This window comes from Dermacentor variabilis, chromosome 1, assembly GCF_050947875.1.
Source record: "Dermacentor variabilis isolate Ectoservices chromosome 1, ASM5094787v1, whole genome shotgun sequence".
Lineage (NCBI taxonomy): Eukaryota > Metazoa > Arthropoda > Arachnida > Ixodida > Ixodidae > Dermacentor > Dermacentor variabilis.
Window position 1 is genome coordinate 75010098 of NC_134568.1, and position 13832 is coordinate 75023929.

At 47.6% G+C, this 13832-nt stretch overlaps 1 protein-coding gene across 1 annotated transcript in view; it reads left to right on the plus strand.

Annotated features, from left to right (window-relative positions):
• The window catches only part of LOC142579661 (cytochrome P450 4V2-like), a 175604-nt gene that overhangs the window by 94041 nt on the left and 67731 nt on the right, over nucleotides 1–13832 (plus strand). The gene's annotated exons all lie outside the window — the stretch shown is intronic.

Below are 13832 nucleotides of genomic sequence, written 5' to 3' on the forward strand. Positions count from 1 at the left end.
CGGTCGTGCAAAAAAAAAAAAAAAAAAAAAAATCACCGCCCCTTCCATTCCGTGAAGATGGTCGAACAGCGAAGCTGTGTTAGTTACACCGAGTGTTACAACATGCAAGTATAACTTCGCAAGTAGTCTATATTGTGAATCTTTTTTTTTCATTATTCTTACCAGCTCATTTTCGCTTTTGCGTTCTTCGCGTGGTAAGCATGCTTTAGGAGTGCCTTTCTTTCTTTTTTGTTTTTGCGGCATCCCTGTCATCTGGCATTAGGAATCTCTGGCGCGCAGATGGGGGTCGGCCCTACGACGACGAGCCCGTTCACGAGCCAACTCTCGCTGACACTCGCAGTAAGCAGCTTCCGCAGGAGTACGCGCTACTCGTGGTCTTCCCGCAGTTGTAACTGGGATCTAATGTGCGGAACCACTAATACAAAGCTCCCTATTTTGGGCGCAACGTCTACCACTGGAGATACGGGCGCTGCAATCGCTTTGACGATTTGTTGGATTTGTTTGACGATTGACGTGGCTGCCGGCGCTTCTTGCTGGCGCAAGACGTGCTGGCAGGCACGCGCTCCTAGTATCGCGTTTCAGTCGCTGGGCGCTGTTCGTTGCCCGCAAACCGCCAGCATAACATTTGTTTCTTTCGAGGCAAGGTAGAATCAATCGTCGATAAATTGGATGCTGATCTGGCTCGATCATCCGAAATGCACCGTGTGACAACCGTATGAGTTCTCGTATAAATAGAATTTTCACAGGGGGAAATGGGGTCACTCCAGCACCTTTCCCCCTGTTGAGCTCTTCTTTTCCTCTCCCGCTAGGTCACGTGGCCCCTTTTCAGCGGTCCGACAACGACGGCACAGGGTCCGCCTAAACAGCTTCGCTGTAAAACTGTACAGGCGCTCTCAGAATAATTCGGAACGCAACAGACGCGGCCGCTCGCCGACGGAGCGCGCCCGTGGAAAAAGTAGTACCATGGTCTGCGCGTGCGCGGTCTCCCTAGCGAGCAGGGTTGGCTCCCTAGTGCATCTAGTTTGGGTTGCGTTGCTTCAAAACGGTAGCCCTAGGTGCCCCTTAACGTTTTGTCAAGGGGGCTGGGCCGATGGTGTCCGTGACAAGCTGTGTCTGCGCATGCACTCGCGTTGGAGCATAAGCGCTCGTGTCTGCATGGTCGGGTGCTTGGGCGCCTTTGTTTTTCATTTTTCATGTGGGCCGTATTTATCATTTGCTCAAAATATTTATGGTAGCTGACCGTGACTAGCGCTGGGAAAGGGCGGCGTTTGCGTCTGATGCAACCGTGATGATATCGGCGGCTCGATTGATAAAGAGATACGAACATATTTAAACAATGACAGTTACGCGAATTCCGCCCTATTACAATCGAGGCAACATGCCGAAAAAAGTGCCGATGAATGTGCGGAGAAATATTAAGCTCAGTTCACAAGATATACCTCAACGTGAGATATGCCGCCTCACAGGAAAGTCTATAAGTGCGGTCAACCGAATAATCCAAGCATACAGGGATGAAGATGGCCGACTCAAAGATGCAGCACGATCGGGACGACACCGATGCATGTTGCAAGAGTCCGACCTTCTGATTGTTGCTGCAGCCGTTGCCGATCCTTTTTAGAGCACCCGCCAGATCAAGACAGCCCTCAACCTGCAAGCCAGTGAGGAAACAATTAGAAGGCTCATGCGAGAGGCTGGTCTTCGTGGATTTGTCGCGGCACAAAAGCCACACATTACGGAGTGCCAAAAACGCCGGCGCCTTGAGTTTGGCAGGGCATATGAGCGCTGGACGACTGTGAAGAATGGAAGGAAGTCATATTCTCAGATGAATCGACATTTTCATCTAGATGGGATTAAGAGCGCCGGGTATGGAGACCATACAACTGCAGGTATTTTCCTTTTCATTCTGACCTTTTAAGCGCAAATTCTTCAGACGCGCAAGAGGTCTTTCATCTGAAAAGACCATTATCCATTGCCTCCTTTTCGTGTAGATATGAGCCTGAGTATGTTTCCGAGATCTACAACAGCGGCCACTCTGCCCTCAACGTTTGGGGAGCAATTAGCAAAGAGGGCCTCGGTTCGATAATCCGGCTGTCCCCATTGTTCACAGTTGAAGTTTACAGCGAAATTCAGGACTTCCACCTATTGCCATACGCTCTCGACGGGCCATTTAAAGATGGCTGCTACTTGTTCCACCAAGACCTGAGCCGGTGCACATGGCCAGAGCTGTGGAAAAACTTCTTAAAAATGTGGTGTTCGCGTTCTTTACTTGCCTCCGAAAGGTGCAGACTTCAATGTTATGAACGTGTGGGGCACGATGAAGGAAAGTTTATCCAAGCTGAATCTTGGAGGGGCAAGTGCCGACGAGCTCTGGCTCGCCATAACGCGCGAGTGGAAGGGCTTTGGTGAGAGGAGGGACTTCGTAGATGCGCTCTGCGAGTCAATTCCACGCTGCCTACAAGCTGCGCTTCGCGTCGACATCGCGAGATGTTGATAGCAGAACATGACAAGCGCTTTAGACGAAACAAAGTTACGTTTCGATTCTTTTTGTTTTCTGTGGAGAAAATGAACCCAGTGTTCTTCCTGTTATTTATATTTACTATGTTCTCCTTATTATATTTTTTCATTCAGCTCACACAGCCTACCCTTGATTATCATTGTATATCCCCTCTGAGCAAAAGAAAATGAGTATGAAAATGAATATCTACACCAACAAACGCCGACACGCGATCAATACGTAAGAATACTCGCTTCCAATGATCCAGTTTCCGTGATTGATTGGCGCACAATATATGCGAACCACGTAATGTGGTGCGCCAATAAATGACTGGAGTCGTGAAGAGTTCATTAAAGTGCCCTTCGAATGGATGGATGGATGGATAAAACTTTACTGGATCTATTTAAATGTGGTTGGGCCCCTAGACGTCCGGGAGCCCCCTGGCGGACATCTCTAGGCAAGCACGGTCCACCAGCCAGAGCTGGTCATGCGAGCAAGTGGCCCGAAGAGCGGCCTCCCACGAGGAAAAGGAATGAGGTGGCCTCCTGTGCATGAGACTGGCCTTGAGGAACGTGCCGCGTTATTTCATTTTGTAAACTCTTTTATTGCCACTATCGCAGACACAACCTTTAAGAGGGGTCATGTATAAGTGGAAATTGTCCTCGTTTTACGAAGCCATTAGTACCACGGAGCGGGAGATAATTTATTAAGAACTAATACTTCGCAGGACAGGCTAACACGGTTGAAAAAATAGCGCAGCGAGGTCGTTGTAGCCAAGCCGCCTCACTAGCACGTAATCACGCAAAGCATTGCTATTATCTCCCACACGGGATGCAGACCATGGCGGGAATACGCTGCACGGCGTCCACAAGCCTTTATTTATAGATTATGGTGCATGCTGCGCTACAGACATTCATTCGCCCAGCCTCCCCTGCACAATGCTAAAGGGCACCTAGCGCTACCTTTTTGGAGCAAGCCAATGCCAATCTAGAAACACTAGGGAGCGAAACTTGCTCGCTAGGGAGACTGCGCATGCGCAGACCTTGCCTGTATTTATCCGCCGGCGCGCTCCGCCGACGAGCAGCAGCGTGTCCGACGTTCCGAATTATTCTGGGGGCACCTGTACGTGTCACACACTGGTGCCCCAATTTTGATTTACGGTGCATGTACGCGCCCAGTGTAAACCGAAATTTGTGCACCATTGTGCGACATGCGCAATTTTTCTCACGATCGCACGCATGCGCCTGGCGTGCGGTATGGCGTGCAGCTGGCGTGCAGAGTGTAGGGCCTGCATGATTTTATGAAACTGAAATATGTATCATGACAATAAAGTAAAAACAAATCAATTTTGGTGAAAGAAAAGGAGGCGAAAAATGTTTGTACTCAGGGTTTATATCTCATTGATCCTAAATGAAAATCTAGGATGGTAGCGCTAACTTTCCCGTCGCTGTACCCAAGTGTAGAGGCACACAAAGAAAGTATACTTTGAATAGTTAAATCTAATCCAAGAAGGCGGAGTGGTGTTGCCAGGGTTCGTTTTCTTAAGCTAATAAATGGTCGACAAAAATTTTTAAAATGTTCTATCGTTTCATCTTCCGTACACACATGACAAATCGGTGAGGGTGCCAGACCAGCCCTGTATAAATAAAAGAATTAAAAAAGGTATGCGACAGCGAAGCCTACTAATTACTGCTTGACTTTTTCTAGACAGGCAAAGGGTGTTTTTCTAGTAGTACATTAAGTGTTTAAAATCCGTAGAATTTGTTATATATACTACAGAGAATTCTCGCATCACCATTTGCCTCCGAGCTCTTGCAGCTATGACCAAGGCTGATGTAGGGAGAACTTGAATGGCTGGGCCACCTAGTGACGCTTTCGGCAATGAAACAGCCGTTTCATTTAGAACTAGGCCTAATGCCTCGGCAGCCAGAATAAAGGGATATTGATCAAGTGTTGAGATACTAAGGATTTAAACATTCGGCAGAACCAGAGATTCATTAGTTGCTGTGAGTGAAGTACACATTAGGATGGATAGTTGGGCGTGTTGGTTAAGCATGATCTGAAGTGAAGGCGCTAAAAAGACGATGGACGAAGAAGGAACATACACACACACCTTCTTCGTCCATCGTCTTTTTAGCCCCTTCACTTCAGATCAAGAAGTACACAAGGACAAAGAATAGGTAACACTGACTACATAATCTATTGTTGGGCTTAATCTACGAAAGGCCAGTACTACTGCTAAAAATTCTGCAAGAAATATTGGTACAAAGTCTGGAAGCCGCAGGGAAAATGACCAATCGAGAGCAAGGCTGAATATATAAATACCACATTTTCTTTTGTTCTGCGTGGCATCAGTCGCTGTGACAACATTTGTTTGTGATTTTATTAAATAATCCTGTAAAATAGCACCTAACATTCGGTAAGGTAGGTGTTTTGTGTTGCTTGGGAAAATATCGTCAAATGGTATGTTATAAGAATTTCCCCGTCACGAAGGGGCTTTACCTCTCTGACCTTAATGTTCAACGGATCGAGAAGAGTTCGTACAAAATTAACTTGAGGAGTGTGGAATCGAGACTAATGTACATCGAAAAACATACTAGGCTGAGAAATGAACACTGCTTGGCAACGTCTTATTGGGGATTAGTACGCCCTAAAATATGTTTGTACTGTAAGCACAGGAAACCGAGTTACAAGAGAAGGATTTCTTGCTTCTGGGTACAAAATAGTATTTGCTACAAATTTAGACAGCCCTAAAGATAGCCTTAATGCCTGCTTTTCTAGAAAAACAATGGGGCGAAGCTTATAGGCAGGCGCCCCAGAGTATAGTACATAGCCGAATTTCAGGAGAGGGTGCACATACATAGGGTAGATCGGTAACAAGGTGACCCTGCGCATCCCTCATCCGACTGTTGCTCAGTCTACGTAACAAACCCACCGCTCGAACGCCCTTAGCTGCAATATAATCTATGCGCGCTAGCCATGAAAGAGAGCTGTCGTATATAACACCAATATACTTAACAGCATCTACTTGTGGAATGAATCCGAGCTGGTACGACATAGATATATGCACACGGTCCTTCAGAGGAAATACGAGGAATGAGCACTTACTTGTTCACGTTTAGAGCCAGATGAACGGAATTTAGTCAAGCCTCTAGAACAGATAAATATCGTTGCAGGTTTTCGTAAAGTGTTTGAATATCCTTTGCCGATGAGAAGAATGCAATGTCACCCGCATACACATAAGTGTATACGTCCTCTTGGGATGGAAAGGAGCTCAGTAAAATAATAAACAAAATCGGAGAATGCACTGAGTCCTGTGCAACTCCTTTTGCCGGACTATATATGTACTCGATGAAAAGCCGTTCTGGAAGCAATAAAATTATCTGCCACTTAAAAACTGCGTAATCCAAGCTTGCAAATATTTGGGGAACTTAAGTTCTCGCAGCCGGCTTAGGAATATCTCGTGTTCGACGCTATCGTATGCCTTGGTGGTATCAAGCGTAACCAATGCCACATACTGACCTTGGCGCCGTGCACGTTGTATACGACTTTCCAGGTCAATATATGCGCCTGCCATATTAAGCACCCCGGCATGAATCCAATTCGACATGGACAAAGAAGCATTCTTGTATTAATAATATTCATAACGCGAACATGTAAGGCTCTCTCTATCAACTTTACAAAATTTGATGTAAGGGCGAGTGGTCTAATGTTGTCTATGGTATAACCCTCTCCTGTTTTTTTTTTGGTAACGGTATAATTATTGCAATCTTCCATTCTGGTGGAGTCCAAGCTCCTCTGACTGAATAATTTATGATGTTTAGTAGATCGTCTGGCGACTCTTTATATAAAACTTTTAACATGGCCGAGGTGACTCCATCAGGGCCTGGAGCCGCAGTCGGAATTTCCTGTAACACATTTGACAATTAATCCACAGATATCTCCTTAAAATCATCATCAATATATGAAATCAGTGTAAGGGGACGAACGTTAGAAGAAAAGCGATGCTCCAGCTCTTTAGCTAGAATTTCCAATGACTCTATCATGTCATGTGGGGTCAAAACTCTAGTTTCGACGTTTACCGGGAACAGAATTATTTTCTTGTACCTAAGAAAGCCGAATAGCACGCGTTTCTTATTGGGTTTGGCAAGAAAAATCAAAATGCTACATGCCGTATTCATTTTTTGCTTTTGATGCGCTACGTTTACATGTAGCTGCACCAAATTTATAGTCTGACCAATTTTTCGGGCATGGGTTATGTAACCATTTCTTCCAGGCGGCCTTTCTTCTTCTATAATCCCACGAGCAATCATCATTCCACCAGCACGGAGAGGATTTATCTTTAAGTGAACCTCAAATTCAGCTTTTCTACGGGAGTCCTCTAAGAGTGAACAAATGCTTAATGCTTTTTGTTTAGAATTCGCTTCAGATAGGGCAGCCAATGATGATCGCAAATTACTTTGGAACTTACTGTAATTTATGTATGTTCGCGCATGAGCCACTAAGAATGTTACCGGGCATACAATTTCAAAAATCACCGGAAAGTGGTCATTATTTGTGGCATAGCCAACAGTCAACCAACAGGATACGCAAAGACCTGAACCTGAGAAAGTCAAGTCTAGAGCAGAAGTAGCTAAACCTCTAAGAAAAGTAGGATGACCTGAATTTTTACACAAGACATTATTGTCCTGAGACCAATGTCACAGTCTAGTACCGCACGGATCTCTTTTTAAGATCCATACGAGATGAGTGGAGTTGAAAAACCCACACATATGACATAATTTCCGCTAATAGAAATTACACTATCCAGAGGCCGTGTGTCGTGCACCCCTGAAGGATAGTATATATTGGCGATGAAAAATGATCGACATAAAGGTAGATTTAAGGCTATTACCAGAATTTCGAATTCTGAGGACAGAAGTTTCAGTACTATCTTTGCTTTGTGGCAAATTCTGGATGAAACTAATATAAGTAATCCACCACCTTGTGTAGACCGATCTAAACGAAAAGGGCGACAGTTTCTGAGACGAAAATGTTTATCTAGGGCTAGCCAAGTTTCTTGTAAAATGGTTATTTCAGGATCTAATTGAACAGTGAGACACGACAAGTCTGCGGAAGCTGCAAAAATGGAACGACAGTTGCACTCTAATACTTTTAAGGAACCTAGGTTGAGATAGTATTGCGCTAGCAACAACCTTCTCCAAAGCACCCTACTTGAAGGTCTTATTAGGCGGAGACTTTTTGTTCTTATTCTGGGGCGACAAAGAAGAAGCACGGTTTAATGGGAAACGTTCTTGAGCTCGAGCATTGAGTTCAACGTCAGTAGTGAGATGCAAGTCCAACGAGTGAGTTTAGTCCGAGCTCCTTGAAGATTTAGGGGTCTCACGGCTGTCATCTGAGGGAAGCAAGCTGCGTTTGTTGATGTAGTTTACTTCTGTAGGAGTTGGTAGGTTCGAGGCTACAGGAGGGTGTGATGGAGTGATATTTACCAGGTTAGCCAGCTGAGTACTTATTAGCTGGTATAAGCATTCTGATCGGCTGGCGACTAATCGATTCATCGCTTTTGTCATTACCTTTCCCACTGCGGCTTCAACTGTCTGCGCAAAGGTCGTATCCTTGAATGAAGGTTGACGTGCAGTAATTCCAGCGTATCCGTGTCACCTCTCCTTGACAATCGCCATAGCGTGGCTCCTAGAGCGCCTCCTCTTGTCAATAACTTCTACCACTTGTGTTTCTAGCACACGAACTGGACAGTCTGCATAGTCCACTGTGTGTGCGCCTTCACCGAGGCGATACTTCTCATTTTGGGCAATGCAGTCGGTATATAGTGTGGCCCTCTCCACATATGCAATAGCACAATCCAGATTTGCATCCACCTGCGCTATGTGCGAATCTCCAGCAATTTCGCCATTGTAGGGGACGTGAAGCGAGGGGTTCAACCCTAAAGACAGGAGGCCATGCTTTGATTTCTGGTGGGTAAGATGGACCAGCAAACGTAGCTATAACCGATTCAGTGGGGGCCCTTATATTATCCACAATGCGATTACAGCGGTGAATTGCTACATCTCCGGCCATGGATAGTTTCTGCAGGGTTTCAGATGGGGTTATTTGAGAGTCAACTCCGCGCACGAGTCCCTTGGTGCATTCAAGATGTGGCGGTATAAACGAACTCACCGGGACAGAGGCAAGTGACAAGCACTTCAGTAGATCGGCTACGCAAGCCTGGTCTAGCGACCTGCACACTATGCCACCGCGACCAGTACGCCGGACATCGCTGATATTCTGGTAGTGAGGAGTCGCAGCATGAAGTTGTTCCTGTATTACTTTGGGGTTATTTAATCGGATTGAGCCATTACCCGAGGGCACTAGCGCGACGGGAATGCTGCTAATGCCGCTGCGGAGAAAGGTTTCCAATGATAATTTATCATGTTTGAGAGATGATGTCCAGGCGGAACGTGCCTGCCAAGGATAGTTCCTGGACATCACTGCGGCCTCTGTTGTATCCCTGCAAATAAAACTGATTGAAGCTTAAATTGGAAAAGATTGAAAACAGGAACCAGATTGGTGTACCAAACCCGCACAGAGAAAGGCAAAAAAGAAAAGAACTGGAAGCCAAGGCGTCGAACGGCAGCGCTTTCGAAGAAGGCGGGGATATGAGCCATTGATGATAATAGTTTCTGTGTGGACAAGAAAATTCAGTGATACCCTATTCATTTACAGCTCCGCTGTAAAAATAGTTATTGCACTGTAACAACTCGCATAGGAGCAGATGGTGTCCAATCGTTAAGTTGTGCGTATTATTTTAAAGCCGAGCTTTCGTTGCCTCTTCTCCCAACTTTCCGTGTGCTGCTGCTGCTGCTGCTGCGGCGGTCTTGCCCGCGCTCGTCACTGGGTTTCTTGCAACACCAGCAGTTGGCACTCACTGCTGGTGTTTGTAGTGTCCTTTTATAAGCACATACAGGAACACTAGGCCTTTAGGTATCGTTCGCGCGCGCCGCTGGGTTTCTTGCAACACCACAAGACGGCGCTCGCTAGGGGTGCCCTTTATCCCCACTGCTGTTTATGTAGCACTTGGTGAGGATGGAAAGGGCGCTAGAAGGGAGTGTTATCGGGTGCAATCTCTAATGCAAACAGGCGGGTACAGCAGTAGGGCAGCAGCTTCCAGGTTGGTTTTATGCGGATGACAATGTGTTGCTAGCTAACAAGCAAAGTAATATGAAACGTCTGGCTAATATCTGTGGACAGGAAGGCGAGAATTTAGGTCTGAAATTTAGCGTTAAAAATCAGGCATTATGATTTTCAATGAAAACAGTCAACAGACAGTGTCAATACAGGGCTACAAGATACTTCACGTAAAAGAATATAAATATCTTGATATATGGATAAACGAAGGCAATAGATATATAGAAATACATGAAAAAACCATAACAGTAAACAGGAAGACAAATGCGGCCATAATGAAACACAGAGCGCTATGGGGATACAATAGGTACAAGGCGCTCCGGGGGAGTGAGTGAGTGAAATAACTTTAATAGGTCCAGAGAAGGCGCAGCGGAGACTCCGCGCCACCCGGCTAGTCCCACGTAGGGACCGCCAAGCTGAGCTTGACGGCCCGATCGCGGGCACTCTGGACGGCCAGGGTTTGGTCGTTGAGTTCGGGGCTGCATAACAGCGAAGCCCACCTATCCTTGCGGAAGGAGGAGCCGATGGATTCGCACACCCACAACACATGGTCCAATGTTGCCGTTAGTCCACGGGCAGGGCAGTCCGCACTGGGATACCTTTCAGGGTATATTGCATGGAGAACCGCAAGGTTAGGATATGCACGGGCTTGTAAATGTCGAAGGGTCACCGCCCGCCCCCTGCATAAGGCGGGGTGCGGGACGGGGAATGCCCGTCTTGACAGGTAGTAGTGTGCTGTAACCTCATGGAACGTGAGCAAGGGTTCCTCGCGGGGCAGGGGGACTGCGGAGGCGGCGCGGTCAGTGAGTCCTCGCGCGGGCTCGTCCGCACCCTCGTTAGGCTTAGAAGGAGAGCCCTCAGTCGACCGCAAGTGAGCGGGAAACCAAGTGATAGAAGGCTGAAATACACTTTTGGCGCTTTGGAGAATGCGGAGTGCCTGAAGGGAAACTATCCCGGTTTGGTAGGCCTTAACGGCTGCCTTTGAATCGCTATATACTGCCTCTCTGCGACCATCGAGCACAGCCAGCGCGATTGCAACCTGTTCGGCTACCACGGGCCTCGAAGTGCGTACCGTAGCGCAGCAAGTGAGCCTGGAATTGGAGTCGACGATGGAGAAGGCGAATGCCTCTTGATGGACATATGCCGCGGCATCCACGAAGCTTGGCCCAATGTGGTTGTTGCGGACATGCTCGAATAGAGCTGTACCCCTGGCCCGACGTCTGCCGACGTTGTTTGCAGGGTGCATATTGCGGGGAATGGGCGAGATGTGCAGTTGAGACGTGATGTCGCTGGGAATCCGGATGGCGTCGGGGCACTGGTCGACAGGGTTGAGGCCCATCTCGTCGAGTACCTTGCGGCCCGCCGGGGTGCTAGATAGCCTGAGCAGCTGTGACCGCTCTTGTACCTCGATTATTTCTTCGAGCGTGTTGTGGACTCCGAGATTGAGCAAGTTTTCGGTATGGGTGCTGACAGGTAAGCCGAGGGCAAGGTTAAAGACCTTTCTGATGAGAGAATTCAGCTTGTTCCTCTCTGCAGCATGCCAATTATGCATGGCCGCCGAGTACGAAAGGTGGCAGAGAACAATAACATGTATAATGCGGATCAGATTGTCTTCCTTGATTCCCCGGTGCCTGTTGGCGATCCTCCGGATGAGACCGAGAGCACTCTCCATCTTGGCGGTGATCTTTCTGAGTGCGGTTCCATTGGCTCCGTTAGACTCGATATACATCCCCAATATTCGGAGCGAGTCTACTCTGGGCACCGGGGACCCGTCACCAGTGAAAAGCAGTATTTAGCTTTCTGACGCCGGTTTCCAATCACAATGGCCGCCGCCTCTGGGTCTTTTCTTGTAGAGAAGTAGTTCAGATTTGGATGGAGAACATCTGAGCCCAGTGGGACGGAGTAAGCGCACGGTCGCATCGATGGCGCTCTGCATGGCGGCCTCAACTTGGCCGTCACTCCCACCGACGCACCAGATGGTGATGTCATCTGCGTAGATGGTATGGTTGATTCCTTGAATCTTCGCGAGCTCCTTGGAAGGCCCGATCATTGCGATATTGAATAATGTTGGCGAGATGACTGAGCCCTGAGGCGTGCCGCGTGAACCGAGGGTGATCTCTTGCGAGAGGTATCCTTCGATCTTGAGCTTGGCAGTTCTTTGGCTAAGGAAGGATCGGACGAAGTCGTAGGCCCTCTTCCCGAGCCCGAGGCCGGCAATTGACTGGTGAATGCATTCGTGTGAGATATTGTCGAAGGCCTTCTGCAGGTCTAATCCATGGATGGCTCTAGTATCTCCCGTGCTCCGGTCGATGATCTCATGCTTTATCAGCTTTATGGCGTCCTGTGTCGAGAGGCCGGCTCTGAAACCAATCATATTGTGGGTGTACATGTCATTGGTCTCGATGTGCACTTTGAGCCAGTTGAGCAGGGCATGTTCTGCGACCTTACTGACACCGGACGTCAGGGAAATTGGTCTGAGATTGTCGATGCCTGGTGCATTACCGGGTTTGGGGAGGAGTACAGTGCAGGCCGTCTTCCATCGTGTGGGGACCTGTCCACTGCGCCAGACTTCATTATTATTTCAGCGAGGAAATCGATCGACTCATCATCGAGATTCCTGAGCATCCTGTTAGTGACGCCATCCGTGCCAGGGGCAGATTTTACGTTGAGGGAGAAGAGGACATCTCGGATCTCGGCCGCAGTAAAGTCCTGGTCCAATACCCGCACCGCCCACCCTGCGTAGTCCGGGAACTGGGTAGGGGCAGAGCTATCCGCGACTGGCAGGTACTTGTTTATGAGCCTGTCGACAATCAACTCGTCCGTGGTAGAGTCCGTAGCGAGGTGGATCGCTCGCGCGAGGGATCGTCTCTGGCTGGATCTGGTGCTGCCGTCATCGAGAAGGTGTTTGAGAAGACCCCAGCTCTTGCGTGATCTGAGCTGACCCTCGACGGATTCGCAGAGCTCCTCCCATTGTTGTTTGCACAGGTTCTTGCAGTGCTGTTCGATCTCCCCGTTAACCTCGGAAACCTTCTTTCGCAGTCTGCTGTTATGTTTGCTTGAAATCAGGGGTACAATCAAGATTCGATGGCAACCAGAGGTAAATGGGACGCCTCGCATTGGACGCTCATGGGAAGACTAGAATGAAGCTCTGCAGGATGATATGGGCTGGACAAGGTTTGAAGTGAGGGAAGCTCACAGTAAAATTGATTATGAACAATGACTGAGGAATATGGAAGAAAGTAAATAGGCTGGGAGTGTGTTCAGGTATTTATACAGGAAAATAACTGATTGACAGTGGAGGAAAAAAGAACTAGGAAGCTTACCAGCAAGTGTGTTGCCTGTAGGGTGAGCAACAGAGCAACAAAGAATGTCAAGCGGAAAGTTGGAGAGGCTGAAGTAATCTCTTGGGTGGCGGCAATAGAAAAGAAACCTGCCAGGAGTAACTACTTAAGAGGAAAAAACGAAATCTGGGAAGAAACAATTTATGATAACTCAAAGGAAAGCTCATTACTTTTCGAAGCGAGGTCAGGATGCTTTAGAACACGCATATATAAAGCGAGATATAAAAAAAGAAGAAGCATGTGCTTGCTGCGGTAACGATAAAGAAACGATGGAGAATGTTTTATTAGAATATGAAGATATCTGGCCAGCGGTAGATTTAGGCACCACTGGCCTCGTTGAAGTCCTTGGGTTCAGCGAGAGCAGAGGGAAAGTAAATTAACTTGTCCGCAATTGAGATTAGTAAGAGGCGATCGAAAGATTGGTGGAAGTAGGGAAACGACAAACAAGAGAGGCGTACAATAACAAAGTTCAAAATAGGGGCTCAGAAACTTCGGTTATAGGAATTCACCGTAGATTTTTTCTCTTTTCTTTTTTTCTCCTTTAACATAAGTAGGACATTAGGCAGTACATTAGGCAAGGGCTTGGTGGCGCAACCCATCGCCCCGTTCTAAAGGGGACGCTCATAGCATCCATCCATCCAATCATCCCTCTATCCACAAAGGACGGCGCCACCGCGGTAGCGTTTCCTAGTTCTCGCGTACGGCACGTGCTGTGCTTGCTTTTCTATGCGACAAATATGCAGTTGCTAAGCTGTGGAGGTCGCGTGATGCACTGTGATAGTGTAAACATTACAATCGTCCATAGCCTGAAGAGA